This window comes from Erythrolamprus reginae, chromosome 3 (genome assembly GCF_031021105.1).
Source record: "Erythrolamprus reginae isolate rEryReg1 chromosome 3, rEryReg1.hap1, whole genome shotgun sequence".
Lineage (NCBI taxonomy): Eukaryota > Metazoa > Chordata > Lepidosauria > Squamata > Dipsadidae > Erythrolamprus > Erythrolamprus reginae.
In genome coordinates, this window is record NC_091952.1 from 16,503,899 (window position 1) to 16,528,910 (window position 25,012).

At 40.9% G+C, this 25,012-nt stretch overlaps 2 protein-coding genes across 8 annotated transcripts in view; one reads left to right on the forward strand and one right to left on the reverse strand.

Annotated features, from left to right (window-relative positions):
- ZNF831 (zinc finger protein 831) overlaps positions 1-25,012 on the reverse strand; it is an 85,964-nt gene that overhangs the window by 34,732 nt on the left and 26,220 nt on the right. The window lies entirely within an intron of this gene.
- LOC139163624 (aurora kinase B-B-like) overlaps positions 18,026-25,012 on the forward strand; it is a 90,754-nt gene continuing 83,767 nt past the window's right edge. Inside the window, exon 1 of the mRNA XM_070744535.1 lies at positions 18,026-18,036. The gene's annotated coding sequence lies outside the window, so the exon portion shown is untranslated. The remainder of the gene's footprint in view (positions 18,037-25,012) is intronic.

The window sequence follows — 25,012 nt, forward strand, 5'->3', positions numbered from 1 at the left end:
TCCATCCTAAGATAAAATACAGAAAATAGTATAAGGGCAGACTAGATGGACCATGAGGTCTTTTTCTGCCATCAGTCTTCTATGTTTCTAATATTTCATTCATTCAGGTCTACGATGTGTTCTTTGAGTGTTCCCTTTCTTTTTTTGAGCAGTATATTATCCTCTCTCCAAAAAAGCATTTCCTCATAGGCAGGTGGGTGTTCCACTTGCCAGCCGCTACCGGCAGTCCTTCGGGATCGTCGCGGGTGCGCACGCATCTGGCGGACATACGCATGCCTGTCGGCATGAGATTTGGCCTCTGTGCATGCTCAGCAAGCAAAATCCCGCGTGAGGACACTCTCACATGCAAGATTTTGCTAATTTTAGGCAGTTTCTTTGCTTCTGTGCATGTGCAGAAGCAAAAACTGCTGAAAATCGGCGAAATCTCATACACGAGTGTCCTCACATGAGATTTCACTTGCTGCGCATGTGCAGAAGCCAAATCTGATGTGTGCATGTGTGTGCACACAACAGAGGTGCGGAGATTCGTGCTCATCTCAATTTCCACCACCGGAATTCCGATCCCAGCTGTACCAGCTGCAAATCATTTACTGCTCATAGGTAGACTACTGGGCCGGGTATGGCAAGGGTACCACAGGGTACCGTTAAGTGTGGCATGATCTATTTGTACATTGTTTCCATTTGTTCATTGTTACATATGCATAAATTTATATTGTTTCACATTTGCATATTTGAGTTCATCAGGGCCAGGGGCTTTAATTCCTATTCCCTAGAAATAAGATCACCTTGTTCCCTAGAAAATACTTTCCTAAGATTCTCATGCAGCGTTGTCTCCCGACTTAAGGTTTCACTAGAAGGGTAAGTTTGTTTTCATGAAACATCTTCTTTTAATGACCCCTTAATCCCTTGTCGGGTGGAGTCTGGGCAACTGAATGGAGCTGAATGTTTACTGGCTAGAAACATAGAAACATAGAAGATTGACGGCAGAAAAAGACCTCATGGTCCATCTAGTCTGCCCTTATACTATTTTCTGTATTTTATCTTAGGATGGATATATGTTTATCCCAGGCATGTTTAAATTCAGTTACTGTGGATTTACCAACCACGTCAGCTGGAAGTTTGTTCCAAGGATCTACTACTCTTTCAGTAAAATAATATTTTCTCACGTTGCTTTTGATCTTTCCCCCAACTAACTTCAGATTGTGTCCCCTTTTTCTTGTGTTCACTTTCCTATTAAAAACACTTCCCTCCTGGACCTTATTTAACCCTTTAATATATTTAAATGTTTCAATCATGTCCCCCCTTTTCCTTCTGTCCTCCAGACTATAGAGATGGAGTTCATTAAGTCTTTCCTGATACGTTTTATGCTTAAGACCTCCCACCATTCTTGTAGCCCGTCTTTGGACCCGTTCAATTTTGTCAATATCTTTTTGTAGGTGAGGTCTCCAGAACTGAACACAGTATTCCAAATGTGGTCTCACCAGCATTCTATATAGCGGGATCATAATCTCCCTCTTCCTGCTTGTTATACCTCTAGCAATGCAGCCAAGCATCCTACTTGCTTTCCCTATCGCCTGACTGCACTGTTCACCCACTTTGAGACTGTCAGAAATCACTACCCCTAAATCCTTTTCTTTTGAAGTATTTGCTAACACAGAACTGCCAATATAATACTCAGATTGAGGATTCCTTTTCCCCAAGTGCATTATTTTACATTTGGAAACATTAAACTGCAGTTTCCATTGCTTTGACCATTTATCTAGTAAAGCTAAATCATTTACCATATTACAGACGCCTCCAGGAATATCAACCCTATTGCACACTTTAGAGTCATCGGCAAATAGGCAAACCTTCCCTACTAAACCTTCCCCTATGTCACTCACAAACATATTAACATATTCTCTGAACTACTCAAATTTTTGCTTCCAGTTCTCCAGAACTGGTCAGCACTTGCTGGATTTCATTCCTGGACTGGTTAGAACATAAGGAAGAGCCATGCCGAATCAGGCCAAAGCCCATCAAGTCCAGCATTCTGTGTCACACAGTGGCCCACCAATTGTCCATGGGATCTTGAGTAGAAAGAGAAGGCAAAACCCTCCCTATCCCTTGACCCCCCCAACAAATGGTACTCAAGGGAATCGTACCTGCCTCAACCAACATAGAGGCGGCACTTGGACATCCGTTTCAATAACCACTTGGCATCCATGAATGTTTCTGATCCTCCTCTGTCGTCAGGCATGGGGGAATTGACATGTTCCTTCCCCCTAGGCTTATAAAATTTGTGTATGGTATGCTAGTGTGTATGATTGGTTTTTAACTTGTGGTGTTCTTAAAATTAATTTAATATTGGATTTGTCTTGTATTGCTGTTGCTGTGAGCCGCCCCGAGTCTGCGGAGAGGGGCAGCATACAAATCTGATTAAACTAAACTAAACTAAACTAATCCTGCCTTGAAGCTATCCAGGCTGACAACTGTCACGACCAATTCTGGAAGTGAATTCCATAAACCAATGACCCTCTGGGTGAAGAAATATTTCCTTTTATTTGTCCTCACTTTCTTACTTATGAGCTTTAGGGAGTGCCCCCTCCTCCTAGTATTATGTGATAGAATGAGGGGGCACTCACTAAAGCTCATATGTTGCTTGCCAATGCATGATGGGTTGCATAAAAGATCACTTTAAAATATAAACCATTGTTAACAGATGAAGTATATTTCGCTTTAAATTAATACAATCTGACTTCATCCATTCAGCCTTTTCATTTTGTGGCAATTTGCAAGAAACAAAAGTACCATTCATTTATACATGCCTATTCCATCTTATACATTGGATGTCTTCAGCAATACGGTTTGCTGTCTGCTTGATATAACACAACATTTTTAATTCCCTATCCTGCCTTTGTTTTACTATGGTAGTTTGTCCGTCTCACACATCCAACCATATTTGTGTTCAGCAACCTTTTGAAAAAGGTTTGCATGCAGTTTTCATTAATAAATTGGAAAAAAATGGTACAGCTAAGCAAAAGGCTCCCAGCTGAGCTCTGAGCATCATTTATTGTGGTTTTCTTCTTCCTCTTCTCTCCCCACCACAATTCTTCTTTTCCAAGCAAATGGCATCATCATGGAACAACAACAAAAACAACAACACCACCACAACACACCAAAATAATTTTCATCTGATCTTGTAAGCCAGTGATTTTCAACCTTTTTTGAGCCGCTGCACATTTTTCACATTTACAAAACCATGGGGCACATGAAGGGGGGGGGGGCTAAAAAAAGTTTGGATAAAAAAATTCTCTCTTCCTTTCGCTCTATTTCTCCCTCCCTCTTTCTCTCCCTCCCTCTTTTTTTCTCTCTCTCCATCCCTCTTTCTTTCTCTCTTCCTTCTTTCCTCTTTTTTGCTCTATTTCTCTCTCCCTCCCTACCTCCTTCTATGTCTTTCTCTCCCACCTTCCCTCCCTCCCTCTCTTTCTCTCTCTCTCTCTTGCTTGCTTTCTTGCTCTCTTGCTCTCTCTTTCTTTCTTTCTCTCTTATTCTCTTTCTCTCTCTCTTGCTTTCTCTCTCTCTTTCTTTCTTTCTCTGTCTTTCTTTCTCTCATGTTTTATTTCTCTTGCTTGCTTTCTCTCTCTCTTTCTCTCTCTTTCTCTCTCTCTTGTTTTCTTTCTCTCTCTTGCTTGCTTTCTCTCTCTCTTTCTCTTTCTCTCTCTCTTGTTTTCTTTCTCTCTCTCTTGCTTGCTTTCTCTCTCTCTTTCTCTCTCTCTTGTTTTCTTTCTCTCTCTGAGCTTCGCGGCACACCTGACCATGTCTTGAGGCACACTAGTGTGCCACGGCACACTGGTTGAAAAACACTGTTGTAAGCCATGGAATTGTTTCTTCTGCCATGCCAAATTGACATCATCTACACTGGAGCTAACATATGCTATAACACATCAATTATTATTTCAGGGCAACAGTATGAAAAATCCCAAAATATATATTTTTTCAAAACATCCAATTAACTGCACTTTATAATATTGTAAAAATAAAAAAATACTCTTTGATTTGAAAATAACATTTTCAAAATTGGAAAAAAACATGAATATTTTTCTTCAAGTATGTATTGCATTAGGCTTCTGTCAATCGGCCTAAAACTGAGGAATTATTTATCATATATTTATTTATTTATTGGATTTGTATGCCGCCCCTCTCCGGAGACTTTATGCTCCAAGTCTGCCTTCAGCCATAAAGTTCCCAGGTTGTTAGTTATCTCACCCACCTGAGATACCAAGAAAATTTGTGTGTGTGAAATTGCTATTGCTTGCAGATTTAAAGCAAACTCTGTATCAGAAAAAGATCAGAATTTTAAAATCCCAGACTTTATGCATTTTAAAATTTTAATTATTAAAAATAAGTAAGGAATACTATTATATATTATGCTTTTACCTATTTTTGTATTATTATACAGATGGAACAAGGTAAAACGAAAGAATCTGGGATGCTGGAGCAATTCATATAAAATTAAGGTATCTAAGACTATTCAGCTTTAAAGAAACTTAAGGAAAATGAACAATGTATATTGTGACGAAAGTGTTATTCTCTTCTATAAGTGTTAACATTAGAAGCAAGAATCATCCCATGCAGATGAATGGTGCGAGAGTCAAAAGTAAAAATGCTTTTGATGTGCCTAATAACCAAAATTATATCGTTTTTGTTTTGGTTCTGAGAAGGAGCCCAAATGAAACTACTACCATTCACATTTTTATAAAATGAATGCTCCTATACCCAGGTAACTTTTCTACTTGAACCTTCTTCTAAATCTCATGTTCAGAAGAAAATAAGTTTGATCATACAAGATATGGAACACAACAATTCAAAAATCTTAGGAACTATCTTTCCTTAAATTTATGAGACAATACTAGGAAACTTGGGTTTTTTTCCTTCTTGAAAATCTAAATCAATTCAGCTTGCTACAAATACCCTTTGAGATTCTTCCAGAAGCCAACTCTGTGGTTAGATTTTTCATAATACTTTCAGCAACACCACAATGAAAACTTACCCTTTTCCAAACTTGTGTTATAAAAAGATAATTATTTCATCTTTTTAAATGCACTAAAAAGATTTTTGACTATGAAAAGACATATGGTTATGATTTGGATATTTGAAGGCCTGAAGCAATCTATCCTTTTGCAGAAGCAGAGTTTTATATAAGCCAGAATGCTATTATAAAAGCTACCTGCTGAATTATAAAATCCTCTGGTCCAGAAATTTTTGAATCATTTTAAGCCCCAGATCGGAATCTCCGCTCTTAAGACTGACAAGTAGCATAAAAGGTCAGATTTTGCTGAAAAGGGTATATCAATAAATCCATCAACTTACTGACTTAGTTCATTCTTCACACCCAGCTGTTATTGTAATATCTTTGCGCAATTACATAACAAATACATTTCTAATACTACATACAGATTAAGGCAGCACATCTCAAAAACACTATTAAATGACTAAGAAGAGTGCAGCAGACATAACTTAAATTATCAGGGATAGGAGTCATGCTTTGTGCCAAATATGTCGATTATATGTTCTCTCTACACTATATTTCTCAAAAGTCAAGAAGATTAGATAAACAGATGCACTGCTATACAGAACATTAGGAAACAATTCACACAAGTAATTCTCTGTCTAAAATAACCCAGAATATTGCCCATATATTTGTTAGTCACAAGATTCAAAACTTTCCAATGCAGGGGTGTCAAACTCGATTTCATTGAGGGCTGCATCAGGCTTGTGTTTGACCTCAGGGGGCTGGGATGGATGTGGCTATCTCGACATCACTTGTGTGTGGTGTATGTGGTGGTCTGAGCACTCTGCCAGTGAAAACAGACTTCCTAGCTCCATTTTTAGCTCCAACGGCCTCCTGCATCCCACTGCCAACGAAAAACAGAGCTCAGGAGTGCTGCCTGAGGCCATCCTGAGGTCCGTTTTCACTGGGAGACACACCGTCGGCCAGTCCTTTGCTGTTTCCAGAGTGATCCCACAGGCCAAATCTAAGCAACCCTAGGGCCTGATCTATGCACTGGGCCTTGAGTTTGACACCCCTGCTCTAATGGTTAGAGTTTGGTTGACAATAATCAAGGACTGCATGGAGAGAACACCTTCTTTACAAAAAGATAAGAACAGTTGTAAACAGTATTTCATTTTACCATAAGGACACAATCCTTCTAATTTTTTAATATTTTTATTGATTTTTTAAAAATATAAAACAAAACAGGACAAACAACATTTAACATGTAAAGGACCTACCATTGCTCCGCTAAGTATAGAAGTCTTTCTAATTAAAAAAAAAGACTAATTCTAATTCGATCAATGCAGAAAGTTAAAAGTTGTTAGTAACATATCTCTTAATGTACTACTATGGTATAAAATCTACTCAATTCAACATTTTCGTTACATTATTGTAATTAAAACACTCACAATCAATTCATAAAATTAAAACCTATCTATTAAATACAAGTATACTATATATTCTACTTAAAAAAATTTAACTTTTCTATAGTTCATTTTTATATCATTTATAATCTTTATTAGCATTCCACCAATTATATACTTTCTCCAAACTCTGTTTCCTTTTGGTTATTTAACCTTCGCGTCATCATAGCTAATTCTGCACATTCCATAATTTTCTTAAAAACGTCTTCATCTTTTGGAATTTCCTTTTCCTTCCATTTCTGTGCAAATACAATTCTTGCCGCTACTAATATATGAATTATTAAATAATACATTTCTTTTTTGTATTTAGTATCGGTGATACCTAATAAGAAAAATTCTGGAGTTTTCTTAATTTCTTTGTTTATGATTTCCTTTAACCATTTTTCTACCTTATTCCAATAAGTCTTAGATTTGGGGCAGGTCCACCATATATGAAAAAATGTACACAATCCTTCTGAAGGGGAGCTAATCCAAAAAAAATTGGACTGTGCGAGAAATGAATAAATTGACAATGAAAATTAAAGATAAGTAAGACTCTGGATATTATAATGTATGGAGGAGATTTTATGATTGGATAGAAAATGAATACATATAGGAGATAAGTAACACTGATTAAAACAGAAGAAAATAGAAAATTAAAGGTGGTAGACCCAGATGACTAACTTAGATAGTCAAGGAGGCAGCATTAGGATAGTAGTAAATACTCTAAGGAAAATATATGATATATGTATAAATATGGATATTGAAAAAAATTAAGTCTAAGAGTTGCACCAAAAATTTAAATGCAGTTAGGGATGTGAGCTATCTGTCTGTTAACCATAAGATGAAATCTGATTAGATTCACTCAGGAAAAGGACAAGTGGAAATAGAGAAGGAAGGGGAGAAGGGGGGGAGCAGGGAAGTTGGAAAGTGGGAGAGGAGAAAGAAGGTAGAGAGAAGAGAGGGAGTTGGGGATGTAAGAGTCGGGGTGGCGCAGCAGGTAGAGTGCTGTACTGCAGGCCACTGAAGCTGACTGTAGATCTGCAGGTCAGCTGTTCAGATCTCATCACCGGCTCAAGGTTGACTCAGCCTTCCATCCTTCCGAGGTGGGTAAAATGAGGACCCAGATTGTGTGGGCAATATGCTGGCTCTGTTAAAAAGTGCTATTGCTAACATGTTGTAAGCCGCCCTGAGTCTAAGGAGAAGGGCGGCATAAAAATTGAATGAATGAATGAATGAATGAATGAATGAATGAATGAATGAATGAATGAATGAATAAATAAATAAATAAATAAATGTTGATATGAAATATGGGGGGAAAACAGATGGGCAATAAAAGTATAAAAGATGCAAAATTTGGATATTTGTTTATGGTTTATTGAATAGAAATTTATAAACATGTATATTTTGTTATGATTTCTGGTATATGTGTGGAGAAAAATTAAAAATTTAAAAAAGTACATATAATCCTGGGATATAAAAAATTACTGGAAAGAGTCTGCATTATTACTGGCAATTAACAAATAAAGAACTAATTAAATGAACCCAACAGTAGACTGTAGGTCAATCAAAAATGTTATTCAGCAGAAGCACAATCACAATTAAATAGACTTGTAGAAAGATGAAGTAAAAAAGGATATTGTGGACAAAAGAGAGAGATGCCAAAAACTAAAAACAGACCACAGTTGGTAGTCTGACAAAAAGCTGATATTTATTTTGTATTGTGCAGAAAATGGCCAATTTAAAAAGGAGATAGATGCCACAAGATATTGCTTGTCATGTACAACAAAACAGGGATCATTGGGTTTCTGGCCAAAACAATGCAAGAGAGTCCCAATCTTAAGCAAGGTTAAATATAATATATCCCCAGGAATGTTTCATAGTTGAATGATAAAGAAAGTAATATACAATGGTACCTTGTCTTACGAACACCTCTTCATACGAACTTTTCGAGATACGAACCCGGTGTTTAAGATTGTTTTGCCTCTTCTTCCGAACTATTTTCACCTTACGAACCTGAGCCGCCGCCGCTGGGATGCCCCGCCTCTGGACTTCTGTTGCCAGCCGAAGCGCTGGGATTCCCCTGAGTCTCCCCTCTCTGGGAATCCCAGTCTCCGGACTTCCATTGCTAACTGAAGCACCTGTTCTTGCGTTGCTGGGATTCCCCCTGCCCCCCCCCCCTTGCTGGGAAACCTCACCTCCGGACTTCCGTTGCTAGCCGAAGCGCCCATTCTTGCATTGCTGGGATTCCCCTGAGGCTCCCCTCACTGGGATTCCCTTCATTTTTGCCAGCGCTGCTTAGAATCCCAGCAAGGGGAGGCTCAGGAAAATCCCAGCAACACAAGAACGGGCGCTTCGGCTGGCAAAGGAAGTCCGGAGGTGGGGATTCCCTGTGAGGGGAGGCTTAGGGAAATCCCAGCAATGCAAGAATGGGTGCTTAGGCTGGCAATGGAAGTCCAGAGGCGGGGATTCCCAGTGGCGCAAGGCAAACGGGTGACTTTTAGGACGAGGTACCACTGTACATTGTACTGTGATCTTTATAGCAGGTAGGTAGCATTTGGTAATACTAGATTATTTCTCTTTCTGTCCTAGTCACTTTTTAGAGAGGCACAATTGAGAGAATTTTAATAAACTGAACGACTGTTTGGTTTGGTGGCAGCAGTGCCTCACACAGAAAATCCATAAAAAGAGTGAAAAAGACAGTCTAGAACAGTGACAGCAAACCTTTTTTTCCTTGGGTGCCGAAGGAGTGTGTGCACACGCCATAACGCATGTATAAGTACCCACACCAATAATTCAATGCCTGGGGAGAGCGAAAACAGTTTTCCCTGACCCCCGGGGCACATCTGGAGGCTGGAAACAGCCTGTTTTCCAACTTCTGGTGGGCCCAGTAGGCTCGTGTTTCACCCTGCCCAGGCTCCAAAGGGTTCCCTGGACCTGGGGGAGGTTAAAAACACCCTCCGCAACCCCCCTGGAGGCTATCTGGAAGCCAAAAATCAGTTGACCGGCACACACATGCATGTTGGAGCTGAGCTAGGCCGACAGCTCATGTGCCAGCAAATATGGCTCTGCGTGCCACCTGTGGTACCCGTGCCATAGGTTCGCCATCACTGGTCTAGGAGATTGTAGGAAGCTTGTTTCCTGTTATTCAGGATATTGCTTATAAGCGCTATGTGCTTAGAGTTCAAAGCATTGCCAAAGACCCCACACACCCATTTTATGGTCTGTTTCTGTTGTCCCCCGCTGGGAGAATATTTCAAAGTATTTCTAGCAGGACTACTAGATTCTGTAACAGCTTTGTTCCCTATGCCATTTGTCTTGTAACTCACAAGATTTGTTTTTCCTCACCATGTACATCCAAACCAGAGTGTATACATCCAAACTATATATCCAAACTGGACTGTGTTGTTTCTCTGTGTCATATAATATACATGGGTATATGTATCAATTTGTATATAATTGTTTACTTATATTTTTGTCATCTTTATGTAGTGCATATTGGGAGTCTACGGAGTCTATGGAGAGGGGCAGCATACAAATCGAATGAATGAATGAATGAATGAATGAATGAATGAATGAATGAATGAATGAATGAATGAATGAATAAATAAATAAATAAATAACCCTTTGAGACCTGTATGCAATGAAATTTCATTTTAATGTATGCCAATTAGTGTACATTTAAAGACAATAAAGCTAGTCTAAATCTCAGTTAAGAATGGCTTTACTATAACCATCCAAGTACCTCTTGATTGTTTGATATTAACAGAACTCTAACCCACCCTAATTACAGGTATAGGCATACAGTGGTGCCACTACTTACAAACTTAATTTGTTCCGTGACCAGGTTCTTCTCCCCACCTTTTCTGGCCCCGTTTCCTCCCAGGAGTTTCCCAGAGAGGCCCCACAGAGGCTTCTGCCTGCTTTTTTCGGCCCTGTTTCCTCCCAGGAGTTTCCCAGAGAAGCCCCACAGAGGCTTCTGCCTGCCTTTTCCGGTTACAGTTTCGGAGGCTCGGGTTTGTAAGTGAACAATGGTTCTTGGGAAGAGGCAAAAAAATCTTGAGCACCTGGCTCTTATCTAGAAAAGTTCGTAAGTAGAGGCATTCTTAGGTAGAGGGACCACTGTATTTCATTTTATCGCACTTTGCTTTACCATGCTTCACAGGGACAGCACTTTCTTACAAGATTCTTCACCAGCAACAACATTTTGACTTGCTGAAAGATGAGATGATGATTATCATTATTTATAATATTTATTTTAATTAAGGTACATACATTTTTTAAGACATAATTCTACTGCACACTCAATAACTATAGGAAACGTAAATATAATTTTTATATGCACTTGAAAACCAAAACTTTACTGCAATATTTGCTTTATTGCACTAGTCTGGAACCAAGCCCTAAATATCTCCGAGATTTGCTTATGTTCATTGTTTGTGACATTTACTGTGTCCGCGTAACATCTCCCATGACACTAAATGAAAAAATAAAAATCTGGGTTTTGTTATCTGCCTCCTTGTTCTCTAGCTCATCAGGTGGCTTTAGTTAGCTTGCTCTTTGATATTTCTGTGCCTTTCCTCCTCTTTATTTATCGTTATGGCTGCCCTCTCACACATGTGGCCCTGAGCAACTTGCAATATTAAAAATAATAAAAACAAGATACAAAATTATAAAACTCACAGCCGCTGGGGGGGGGGGGTTTGCAGAGCGACAGTTCAATATTCAATACAGCCAGGCAATGTATACCGATGTACGAGAGTTCTACATCCCAAGAGACTTTATGTTTACAATTTGCAACCTTCCTAGCTGGTTTCCTGCAAGCAGTTAACGGGGAAGCCAGATCTGTTTAATGATTGCAGTCATTTGTTTAACGACACCCTTTCATAATATGAAAGTATTTAAGAGAATAATGAGGACCTCTCATAGCTACTAGTAAATCTGAACATGGAAAAAGAAATCTAGGAAGTAATGTTAAGAAATAAACTTTCCATTTATTCTGTCGCACAGGAAGAGTAATTTATTTTTATATGCAGAAATTACGTTCCTTTACAAATAAGTCTGGACAAAATCTTTTAATGATCAGAGCTGCCAAATGAATGACTGTAGCAACTGGCTTGAGTTAAATAGTAAAAACAATATAATTTATGTAATATTTACAGAGAAAAAAGGCTAGAATTCAGCGGCTTATAGGAAAGAGTGGCTGGTAGCGCTGATATTTTCTGATCTGTTGAGGGTTCCTTGCATTCCGGACAATATCCAGATGCACAAATCTGTCCACAATTGTTGAAAGCCATTATTGCACTTACAGTGTAACAAAACAGATGCATTTAGACTGATTTATTTTAAAGTAGCCATAATCAGAACATACCAGTGGTGAAATGGTACTGATATGGCCAAGTTCAGATGTACTGATAGCGGCAGCTGCCAGTGGTTTGGAGATCTGGTGGCGGCAATAGCGCGAGGCTCCTCCCACTTTCCTGGACATCACAATTTCCTTATTTTTTTACATTCTGCACATGCGCAAAGCCTTCTGTGCATGCACAGAGGGTTAAAAAGTGTGATTGATGGGGGCACTTCCGAACTGGTAGAGAAGGTAAGTAGAGTTCACCATTGGAACATACCAGAAGAAGCTGTGGTTAACTTGTAAAGTAGGTTCTAACAGGTTCTGGAGAACCGGTAGCGGAAATTTTGAGTAGTTCGGAGAATCGCCAAATACCACCTGTGGCTGGCCCCCAAATGGGGGGAGGGGGGGAGATTTTTCAGTATCCTTCCTCTGCCACACCCACCAAGTCACACCTACTAAGCCACACCATGCCCACTAAACCACACCCACAGAACCAATAGTAAAAACAATTGGATTTCAATTCAATTCAATTTATTAGATTTGTATGCCGCCCCTCTCCGAAGACTCGGGGCGGCTCACAACAACGATAAAAACAATATTACAATGGCACAAATCTAATATTAAGAATAACTAAAAACCCTATCATAATTAAAACCAAACAGCACATACATACCAAACATAAATAATAATGAGCCTGGGGGAAGATGTCTCAAATCCCCCATGCCTGCCGGTATAGGTGGGTCTTAAGTAGTTTACGAAAAGCAAGGAGGGTGGGGGCAGTTCTAATCACTGGGGGGAGTTGATTCCAGAGGGTCGGGGCCGCCACAGAGAAGGCTCTTCCCCTGGGGCCTGCCAGACGACATTATTTAGTCGACGGGACCCGGAGAAGGCCAACTCTGTGGGACCTTATTGGCCGCTGGGATTCGTGCGGTAGCAGGCGGTTCCGGAGGTACTCTGGTCCAATGCCATGTAGGGCTTTAAAGGTCATGACCAACACTTTCACCACTGTTTCAGCCTCATCTCTGAACTATGTGGAGGGGAAAAGAAACACATCAGCTCCAAATCCATAAAGGTCCAATGCTACAGCATGGCTACTACTTACCATTAAACATGGTCTTCCTATCTTTTTAATATATTTTGTGTGTGTGTGTGTCTAATCATTCTGGGTTTACAACTGCACCAAACTGTAAACCAAGTGTTAAGGGATCTTTTTCTTTAAATATACAGAGGGGGGGAAATTGACTCAAGAACAATTAATGTACAATTTCTACAGTTACAAACATTTTCATTTTATATGCCAAACCTAACAGGGTAAAGTGAATCAGTCATCTCTTGTATCAAGATGAGCCAAGACTATTGCATAAGTCTTAAAAATGTTAATCAATAGCAGCTTAGACATTATGTGTTAAAAATTTTAAATGAACTTTTAAAAACCTTCACTAGAAATGCACCAAAATATGAATTAAAAATCCACTAACAGATCTGACTGTGCTAGGAATTTAAATGTTTCTTTTGATGCAGGAAGCCTTTTGTTTTGTTGACTGCTACCAAATGGAAACAATTTGCCCATATTATCCTGCTACAAGGAGAAGCTGATCTACTTTCACTTCTTGTCTGAAGTTGAGTAAAGCATATGTATTTTCCACAACACCAAGCTACAAGCACTATTTATTGAACAGTCGCAGTATACTCGAGTTACCTTCAATACAGTGCAGTGACCCATGGCAAAAAAGACAAATTTTACTTTAAATCAGTTCCCAGTCTTAATGAAAAAGCTTGGGACTGAATAGAAATTTGATTGTTGATTATGGGAACGGAAAACATTAATTGATAGAGATTTTCAGTGACTACAAATAGGTCTCAAAATTCAGCAAGAAGCAAGAACAGAATGAAATCATTAATAAACGACATTCCAAATAGTAGAAACATAGAAACATAAAAGTCTGACAGCAGAAAAAGACCTCACAATCCATCTAGTCTGCCCTTATACTATTTTCTGTATTTTATCTTAGGATGGATATATGTTTATCCCAGGCATGTTTAAATTCAGTTACTGTGGATTTATCTACCACGTCTGCTGGAAGTCTGCTGGAAGTATAGATGAATATCTGTTTATGTATCTCCATGCTTCTAGGCAGTAATGGGCAGCCAAAATTTTTACTGCCACACTGTGGATGTGGCTTATTTTGTGCCTGTGACTTGATGGTTATGTGCTTGGGTAGGAGTGGCTTGCTGGCCATGTGACCAGGTGGGAGTGGCTTGAATGATCAGCATCGTTCAAGTGAACTCTTAAGTCCTCGGCTTATAACTTCACCAGTGTCACTCGCTGGGGTGACAATTTGCTTTGTGTCCTGCACTCTACTTCATTGGTCGCCCCCCACCTCAGGCTAGGTAGCTAGGCAAATGGTTGCCGATCAGCTGTTGGGAAAAGAGGGGGGAGGAAAAGTAACACCTCCCCCTGCAACTCCTGCCAGTGCTGGTCTTCCTGCCTCTTTCCGAGGAGAAGGAGGAGGACGGGGGGGGGGGAGTGGATTTAAAAATATCAGGAAGCCGAGGGAGAGTCACAAGGTTATTATTGCTGCATGACGTCTTTTCATCTCAGCTGTGGGCGGAGTGAGGGCTTCGTAAGGGGAAGAAGACTGCAGCCCAGACAGCTTTGACATGGCTCAGCTCGACTCTCCTTTTTTCCCCCTGCTGTTGCTGCTGTGCGCTCCTCGCTTTTTTCCTCTTTCCTCCTTTCTCGCCTTGGGAAGTGGCCACATGAGGCTGGAGGGGAGCCGGGCAGGAAAGAGGGAAGCTCGTACAAGGCCAGGAAGGAGGAAAGAGGGAAAAAGTGAGGAATGCGCAGCAGGGAAAAAAGGATAGCTGAGCTGAGACTGGTAATCCAGGAAGTGACTGCCTGCACGTTCATTTCCGGCGGTGGAACTGTGTTCCACCCAGTCCTGCCTGCTGCCCACCCCTGCTTCTAGAGACAGAAATAACACAAGTGCTTAAAAGCCCAAAATGAACATCCTTCTGCCTTTAATACCAACAGTATCATTAAGATTTCTAATCATCTTCTTGACAGGGGACTTGGGTATCTGTCTTTTCCCAATACACCTTTTTTTAATTTGACTGATATTTTTTCAGACTGATGTCTACTTTCCTATTTAAAAAAATCTTTCAAGAGTTAGATGATACCAGAAACAAAACCCTGTAGTGGCACACTGAATCATACTTGGCATTCATGCTGCAGCTGAATGAGCGCACCAGTTTTGGAAATGAAGACCACAAGGGGATGGAGCAACACAGGTTTATTTGTGTACACAGGTTCAGAGTAATCATTGGCATGACAAAGTCTGAACAATGGTTGAAGTAGACCCAGAGACAGGGTTTGAGCAATCGGTACTTTTATTCAGCTCAGAGAACAAGTGACAGCTCAGCAAGGTAAAGTGACAGTTCAGCGAGTACCGACTGGCTCTGCAGGGAGAAACCGCTTCTTTTATACTTTTGCGGTTCCCGCCAAAGCGAGAGCCGGCCGCGTCTGAGCCAATCAGGAGCGACTTCCTGCTTGGGCTCAGACAGCGCTGGAAAAGAGGAACAAACTATTTACAGCGTTACAAGGTAGCCATTCCAGGATACAACACCCCTCCCCTCATAGTTGGACTCATCCATCAAGAAAGCCACGTGACGAAGTCGTCCAATCGGTGAGGCCTTCGAGGCTCTCGCGCTGACCTGCGCAGACCATTTTCTCCTTCGCCACTGACTGTGGAGGATGGCTCGCCGCTGCTCTCCCGGTGCGGCGGACTTGGCCTGGCAGGCCCAACGAAGGCCTCGGAGGACGAGGATGGCTCGGCGTCGCTGGATGGTTCCCCCTGGCCCGATAAGTCTCTTTGCGTGTTTCTTAGTTCGGGCAATGTACAAAAGTCTGTTGAAGGGGGAGAGTCCGAGTCAGCGGGTTGTTGCAATTGGTTTTCAGTTCGTTTCCGAATGTGGTCTATGTGTCGTTTCCACAAACGACCATCCTCCAGTTTAACAATATAAGTCTTGGGTGCGTTTTGCTTAACAATAATTCCCTTCATCCAGTTTACATTTCCATCAAAGCATTTTACATATACATTTTGACCCAAATACATTTCTCTTTCTGGTTTCATGCACATTTGGTTATTATTCACACAGAACCTTGGGTTTAACCTGTCTAATGGTGACCTCAACTTTCTCCCCATCAATAACTCTGCAGGGCTTACATGTGTGTGCGAGTTAGGGGTAATGTGCTGGGTTAATAAGAATTGGTCCAAGTTCTGTTGCACATCTCCAGGGCCTGACCTGTGCAATGCCTCCTTTGCCACCCTTACGTAACGTTCTGCCAACCCGTTAGCCCAGGGCGAGTAAGGCGAGATGAGGGCATGTCTGACCCCTAGGCCATCTAGGAATAATTCGAATTGCCTGGCTGTTAGTTGTGGTCCATTGTCAGACACTAATAGATCAGGGCAACCATGGGATGCAAACAGTCTGCTCAATACCTTGATAGTGGCACTTGTGGTTATGTTGTTCATTGCTATTATTTCCAACCATTTGGAGAAAGCATCAACCACTATTAGGAAGTACTGAGACCCCACTGGGCCAGCAAAATCAATGTGGATCCTAGACCAAGGGCCAGCAGGCTGTTCCCACTCAGCCGGAGTTGTTTTGGGGGGACTGGGCCTAGACTCTTGGCACGGGTCACACTTTGAAACCCAACTTTCAATATCAGCATCAAGCCCTGGCCACCATAAATGCCCCCTTGCTAGGCTCTTCATCCTGACAATCCCAGGATGGCCCACGTGTAACATTTTGAGTACCTTTTCCCTTAGGCGTTTGGGGATGATCACTCTATCCCCCCACAGCAAACAACCTTTTACATATGATAATTCAAGCCTTTTGTTCTTAAAATCACACAATTCAGGTTTAACAATATCATTTTGCCATCCCTTTAGAACACAGTTCACCACTTGTTTAAGGATTTGGTCTTGCTGCGTGTGTGCAGCTACCTCTTTTGCTGTGGTTAGTGGGTTTTCCTCGAGTTCTATCATTAGCACATCTGTGGCAGGAACAGGGTCTTCTACCAAGTCTGCTATGGGGCATCTGCTGAGGCCGTCTGCATGATTGATTTCCTTCCCCCCCTTGTGGGTGAGCTCATACTGATACCCTGAGAGGAAAAGGGCCCATCTGATTAGTCTTGGAGACATAAAAGGTGGAGTGGGCTTGTTGGGGGCTAGCAGGCCTAGTAGGGGTTTGTGGTCAGTGACTAGCTCAAAGCTTCTCCCAAAAATGTAATTGTGAAACTTCTTTACCCCTGCCACTAATGCTAGAGCCTCCTTGTCTAACTGGCTATAATTCCTCTCTGTGCTGGTCATGGTTCTTGAAAAGAATGCTATTGGGGCCTCTGTCTTATTCGGTAGAACGTGAGCTAAGACTCCTCCTATGCCGTACGGCGAAGCGTCGCACGTGAGCCTAATGGGTAGTGAAGCACTATATTGGACTACTACACTTTTAGAAGTTATTAAATTTTTTATTTGAGAAAAAGCTTCACGTTCAGTTTTCCCCCATGTCCAGCGGGCTTCCTTCTGGAGTAAACGATGGAGAGGCTCTGCTACTGTTGCCTTCTGCTTTAAAAAAACGGAATAAAAATTAAGGAGGCCCAAAAATGCCTGCAACTCATTCTTATCTTGTGGCTCTGGGGCTTCTCTAATTGCTCTCAGCTTCTCTGTTGTGGGGTGGATACCTTCCTTATCTATTTTATACCCAAGGAATTCAACACTGTCAGTTCCCCAGACACATTTATCAGGCTTGATTCGTAACCCTTTGTCCTGTAGCCTCTTAAGTACTTCCCTTATTCTTTTGTTCACTTGCCCCTGGTTTTCCCCTGCAATTAAGATGTCATCAAAATATGGAATTGCCCCATTTACCCCTGACAATAGGCGTTCCATGATGCTCTGGAATATTCCTGGGGCTATGCTTACCCCAAACTGTAACCTCGTGCATTTGAAAGCCCCCCTGTGTGTTACAATCGTTTGGGCGTTTGCTGTTTGTTCATCGACCGGAAGCTGCTGGTAAGCCTGGGCCAGGTCGATCTTTGCGAACCTTTTCCCCTCCCCCAGGGAGTGTAAGAGTTGTTGCACGACCGGGATGGGGTAGGGGTGGTGTTGGAGTGCCTTATTCAAGGTTGATTTGTAATCAGCGCAAACTCTTAAAGAGCCATCTGGCTTCAATGGTGTCACTATGGGAGTTTCCCATGGCCCCTGTTCCACAGGGACCAAAATACCTTGACTAATGAGTTTGTCCAGCTGCATGTCCAGCTTGGGGAGAAGCGGAAGGGGAACCCTGCGAGGTTTCAGTCTGACCGGTGGGACCTTTGGGTCGATAGAGAAAGATATAGGGGGTCCCTTATACAATCCCAAGGTGGGGCTGAACACTTCAGGGAACTCTTTCACAAAGTTAGGCATATTATCACAGTTTACATTACACACACCCGAAATTTCGATCCCCAACGGTTCCATCCACGCTAGACCCAGCAGGGAGTGTTTGGCCCCCGTCACAATAAGCATGGGAAGGGTACATTTCACATTCTTAAAGGCAATAGGTACATTTGCTGTTCCCAGGACCGAGATTACCCCCCCTTGGAAGTCTCTGATCACCAATGAGGTTTGAGTTAAGTCAGCCTTAGACACATTAGGCATGTATAGTTTAAATTTTTCCCAGGGCATGATGGTATATCTCGAGCCCGTATCCAGCTCCATTGAGCAAGGCTGGTTATTTAGTAACAATGAGATAACAATTTTAGCCCCCTTTTTGGTTGCCGTGTTATTCACGGAAAATTTAGAGTTACCTCTATTGTAGTCGCGGTTAGCGCTTGAGTAGTTCCTTTGACCCGAGCTGCGGAACGGTCTCCTTTCTCGCGATTGGGGGGGTTGGTTTTGAGGTCGCTGGTATTGTTGTGTGGCAAACGTTTCTTCTGGTGCCGTTGCTCTGCATGCGATGGCGATGTGGCCTCTCCGGTTGCAACGGTGGCAAGTAGCGTCTCGGAAGGGGCATCGATGGCGCTGGTGATTTCCCCGGCAGCCCGCGCAGGGGGCTGGGTGAGTAGCTCTAGGATGTCTCGGCTGGTCTTGCAGGAGGAGGCAGTTGTCCCCGTTTCTAGTCGGCTGGCTGAGGTCGTCTGTTCCCTCGGCGCTGGGAGACTCGGCGTTGATTTTGGCAATGATTTCTCGCCTTCCGTGCTCCTTTAATTCTCTTGCCGCTGCGTCGGCTGCTTCCGCGGTTTGTGCTAATTTAATTACGGTTTGTAGCGTCGGCTCTTCTTCGGTGAGGAGTTTGTTTCTCACCGAGTTGCTCTTCATGCCGAAAACCAAGGCGTCGGTAAGGCGAGCTTCCGGGTCTTGAAACTTGCATTGAGCAAGTACCGTTCGAAGCCGCGTTGTGAATTGGCTGATTGACTCGGTTTCTCTCTGAGCCATCATGTGAAATTGATGCCGGTAAACCATGGCTGGTCTGGTTGGTTTAAAATGGCTCGCTAGTTTCTGTTGAAGGACGTCCCACGCTGTGGCTCTTGCTTGTTCTGGCTCGGTGAGAGTTTGGGCAAGTCTACGGATCTCTGCGCCGCAGTAGTTGAGAAAAATAGCCCGTCTGCGATCGGCTCCGGCGTCCTGCATTCCCGCCGCCTCGAGGAATATCTCGAAGGTGGCCATGTACTCGTCCCATGTCATTTTCTCGGAATCGAAGAGTTCTGGAGCCTGGCCGATCTGGATTTTGTCCATGTTGCACGCGAAGTTCTTCCGTTCGTTCGTCGCCAGTGAAGTAGACCCAGAGACAGGGTTTGAGCAATCGGTACTTTTATTCAGCTCAGAGAACAAGTGACAGCTCAGCAAGGTAAAGTGACAGTTCAGCGAGTACCGACTGGCTCTGCAGGGAGAAACCGCTTCTTTTATACTTTTGCGGTTCCCGCCAAAGCGAGAGCCGGCCGCGTCTGAGCCAATCAGGAGCGACTTCCTGCTTGGGCTCAGACAGCGCTGGAAAAGAGGAACAAACTATTTACAGCGTTACAAGGTAGCCATTCCAGGATACAACAATGGTAATCTTATACCTTACACCAGTGTTTCCCAACCTTGGCAACCTGAAGATATTTGGACTTCAACTCCCAGAATTCCCCAGCCAGCGAATGCTGGCTGGGGAATTCTGGGAGTTGAAGTCCAGGTATCTTCAAGTTGCCAAGGTTGGGAAACACTGCCTTACACAATGCGTGTCATCAATTTGCCAATAACAAATTATAGTTGACAACATGTCCTTATACAAAAAAAAGAGAAGTAAACAAAAATCTTTCCTAAGTAGGAAAAATATACCTTAATAACATATATTCTGGCTTGCGAAATTATTTTACGTCTACGACTTTTGGTCTATCTTGTGACAGTTCCTTGTGCTGTTCCAGTAAGCAAGGGAGGTTTCTAAAGATTAGTGAACTCTGAAATGGAAAAGTTAGTTCCAGGTTGAAGAGATGGTACTTTATATGTGACCTTGTGATTATAAGATTAATATATTGATTAACGTAGATCTTCCTTACATGAAGTTGCAATTAAAACATATGAAGAAATCAAGATTGATATTTGATTGTGTTAATAAGGCCTGGTTTATGCTAAAAGTCATTTTATTAAATATAACTTAATAGAAATAATATTAAATATCTGGTTTCTTTCAAACGCTCCACTACCATTCCAGTGCCAAAGAAGCCCTCCATCAAGGAACTGAATGACTACAAATAAGTTGCTCTAACATCTCTAGTTATGAAAACCTTTGAAAGGCTAGTGCTGTCCCACTTGAAAACCATCATGGACCTACTATTAGACCCACTGCAATATGAATACCAAGAAAATAAATCGACAGATGATGCTGTTAATATGGCTCTGCATTACATCCTACAACATCTTGATTCTCCAAAGACCTACACAAGGATCCTCTTTGTAGGCTTAAGTTCAGCATTCAGTACCATCATTCGACGGTCTTCTAACTAGCGCAGTGATGGCAAACCTTTTTGAGTGCCCAAACCGCAACCGCAACCCACTTAACTTCAACTCTTATTATGCTGGGAGGTAAACAAGGTATTCTGTATTTTTCACAGTATAAGATGCACTGGAATATAAGACACACCTTAATTTTGGGGGAGGAAAACAAGAAAAGAAAAACAAGTAATTTAACTACGCTCAATTATTCTGCCAACTATGTCAGCTTTTAAAAATGAAGGCAATAACAAGCCTTCACTCAAATATTTCACTGTATGTAATCGACTATAATTGTGCCCAGACTTACAGTCATGGGTTATAGTGATTGTTAAATGGGTCAACATGCGACTGTGCCCAAAGAAACCTTAATAAAAGAAAGAACTACTTAAAAGAGCACCACAATACAACGCCACAAAGATCTGTAAAGAACAACAATAGGTTCATACAGAATTGAGTAACTCTGCATGCAACAAGCTGACTCTTGGGAAACTACAGAGATAAACTTAACAACTTCAGGAGAGTACTTCCTGAAAGTAACATAGCAATTAATCATTGGTTTTATATGTACAAGCCTAAATACAAAGCAATAACAAGATAATTAGCTTAGAAATAACACTGAAAAAAACTAAATTATCCAGATTAAACTACTTATTCATAGCCTAGATTCTTCAGAAGTCTTTTTAAAAATGCTCTTATATATTGAATGTACAACTTTAATTTAAAAGCAAACAATGGATTGTGGTAGCAACAACAAGCCACAATGCAACAGCAATTAACAGCAATTCTAATAAGGAGGAAGAGGCGGAGGAATGAACTACTTAATTTCCGGTTCTGGTTGGGGTTGCGAGGGGTGGGTGGAAGCCACAGCTCCGCCGGACTACGGTGGAACATCGTGGAATACAGGATTTTTTTTCAGTCAAGTTTCAAACTTTATTCTGGTATGTATGTGTTGTATGGTTTTTAAATTGTTGGGGTTTTTTAATATAATTTTATTATTAGATTTGTTCCATTATTATACTGTTTTTATTATTGTTGTGAGCCGCCCCGAGTCTTCGGAGAGGGGCGGCATACAAATCTAATAAATTGAATTGAATTGAATTGAATTAAAGCCAACCTCTTCGGTCCCATCTTTGTAAACAGCAATGGCTCATGCCCAATATTTCCTAGTTGCACCCCAAACAATTGCAACTATCTATTTTACAGAAGATAATGTTGGAAAAGCATTACAGTACACAACCTAAAACCATCTATATACATTTGAACTGACAGTCTATGTGCCTATTTTTGATAAAAAAGCTCTTCACAAACATAGCTGAATCTCTAAGCATAATTTTGGAAAATTCCTTCAAGGCTAGCCTCTTACCCAACTTATGGTCACTAGCCACAGTCATTCCTATTTTCAACAAAGGAGATCCAAGTGTTTTTAATAGGAAAGTGAACACAAGAACAAGGGGACACAATCTGAAGTTAGTTGGGGGAAAGATCAAAAGCAACATGAGAAAATATTATTTTACTGAAAGAGTAGTAGATCCTTGGAACAAACTTCCAGCAGACGTGGTTGGTAAATCCACAGTAACTGAATTTAAACATGCCTGGGATAAACATATATCCATCCTAAGATAAAATACAGGAAATAGCATAAGGGCAGACTAGATGGACCATGAGGTCTTTTTCTGCCGTCAGTCTTCTATGTTTCTATGTTTCTAAGTAACGTTGAAAATGGTAGACCAATCTCTTTATTTTGCGTCACCTGCAAAGTCATGGAATCACCTAGAAACTAACAACCTGCTCTCTAACAAACAATTTGGTTTCCAAAAAAAAGTATCCTGTAACCTGCATCTCCTACACTACAAAAACATATGGGCTTCACAACTCTATCAATAGACACAATTTACATAGAATTTTGTAAAGCCTTGGGATTCAGTAGTACACAACAAACCTCTACGGAAACTAAATTTGTTTGATCTGATAACTGGCAACTTCAAATCTCAACCAACAAATGCTGTGTCTTACACATTTGGGAAAAAGAATCAGAATACAAAATACAAACTTGGAGGACACGACCTTGTTGACAACCTTCACTCTGTTAAGGATTTTGGAGTACTCATATCTAATGACCTAAATGCCAGAGTCCATTGTAACAACATTGCCAAAAAGGCACTAAGTTGTTAACCTAATCTTGCGTAGCTTCTTCTCTGACAACATTCCGCTGATAACCAGAACATACAAAACATTTGCCAGACCAATCCTTGAATACAGCTCACCTGTCTGGAACCCACACTGCATATCAGACATTAATACAATTGAGAGAGTCCAGAAATATTTCACAAGAAGAGTCCACTACTCCTCTGCTCGCAACAGAATACCTTATTCCACCAGACTTGCAATTTTGGGTTTAGATAACTTAGAGCTATGTCACCTATGATCTGATCTGGATGTAGTTTATAAAATCATCTACCACAATGTCCTACCTGTCAATTAAAACTTCAGCTTCAACCACAACAACACACGTGCACACAATAGATTCAAATTCAAAGTAAAGCGCTCGAAATTCAAGTGCAGAAAATACGACTTCAGCAAAAGAGTGATTACTTGACTCTGTGGTTTCTTCTCCAAACCCCAAAAACGGTTAACCTTAGACTGTCTACAGTGTGACCTCACCCCATTCCTATGTGGTCTGTAAGGGGCGTGCAATATCATGTAAGCGCACTATCATGCTTACCATCCCTGTCCTACTGTCCTATTGTCCAGATTCGCCTATACCTAGTTCACTTTGGTTTATGTTTAAACCATACCTGCTATCTTGTACATGTTTTGACAAATGAATGAATGAATGAATGAATGAACGAACAAACAAACAAACAACAAACAAACAATTTAGCAATACTCCAAGATTCTCAGAGTTGGGAGTTTGATGGTGAAATCAGAGTTTGTCCATTACATTGTAACTGGATTAGTGATGGAGTTAGAGACCAGTCATTGCAGGATGCTTAGATGTCTGACTGCCTTCAGAGTGTTTATTGCTTTTATATTGTTTTCCAAGCAGCAAAAGGTGACAAACAGCAACAGCATTTTATTGGTGAATTCTCCTCGCCAATCCTTAAGGACATCCTGTTGATACAATGTAGATGAGATCATGTACCAGACAGGGATAGTGTCCTACATCAGTGTTTCCCAACCTTGGCAACTTGAAGATATTTGGACTTCAACTCCCAGAATGCTCACTGGGGAATTCTAGGAGTTGAAGCCCAAATATCTTCAAGTTGCCAAGGTTGGGAAACACTGTCCTACATCATCCTGGGGATGATGGCCTCTATCTCTACAGATCATTGTATCAAATAAATTGAAACTGCATTATAAAATAAATCTCTATGACTTTGACAATAAGGTATCAATAAGATTTTCTAATAGAAAGTTACCTAAAAGAGTGCAGATTTCTTAGTTTCAGCAGAAATTGCAAATAATTATAAACTGCAAATAATATCTCACATTTTTGGTTGCTTAACACACACACACACACCCAGTTCCTGCTGCTTAAGTTTCAGTTTGGACAATTCTTATTCTTTTCAAGCCAACGGTATGTTTGAAAGAAATTTTGTCAAGGGGCTTAGGACTCTAACTGTCCATTGGATAAAAAACAGAATTAGACCAGCCAAAACTAACATGGCCAAGAACACCTGGTTTTAATTCAACAACATGTGGAAGGGCAAAAGTTAATTACCCCTATAATAAAATAGCAAGGCTTAAGAAAGCTTATAAAACATGTGGCTAGCGGTTTTTCGAGTGCTGAAGAATAAACATTTTATGGTGTTTTTATTGTCACAGGTCATTTACCTGTATTGAACATGAGTACTTTACTTGATGCATCTTTGCACATTATATCCTACTAAACAATAAAAGCCATTTTATAGTGCATTATTAGACACCAAATTATTATGATTACTACTGAGAGCTCTAGAACAAACTTTAAAGCTCCTTATTTAGATTCCAAAACAAAAACAAAAACTCAAGCATCTCTTACTCATTTACACATACAATGCAATTTAGATTTTCTGTCATATTTTTGCAAAGCTAAAATATTACAGAAGTTGTTATAAGAAAAACAACCCCTTGCATTATACGTAATAAATAAAAATTTCCTTGAGACACTATCACTTTAATATGAATATACTTAGGCAAATCATATAATGGAAGTACAATTTGAATTATTAATTTT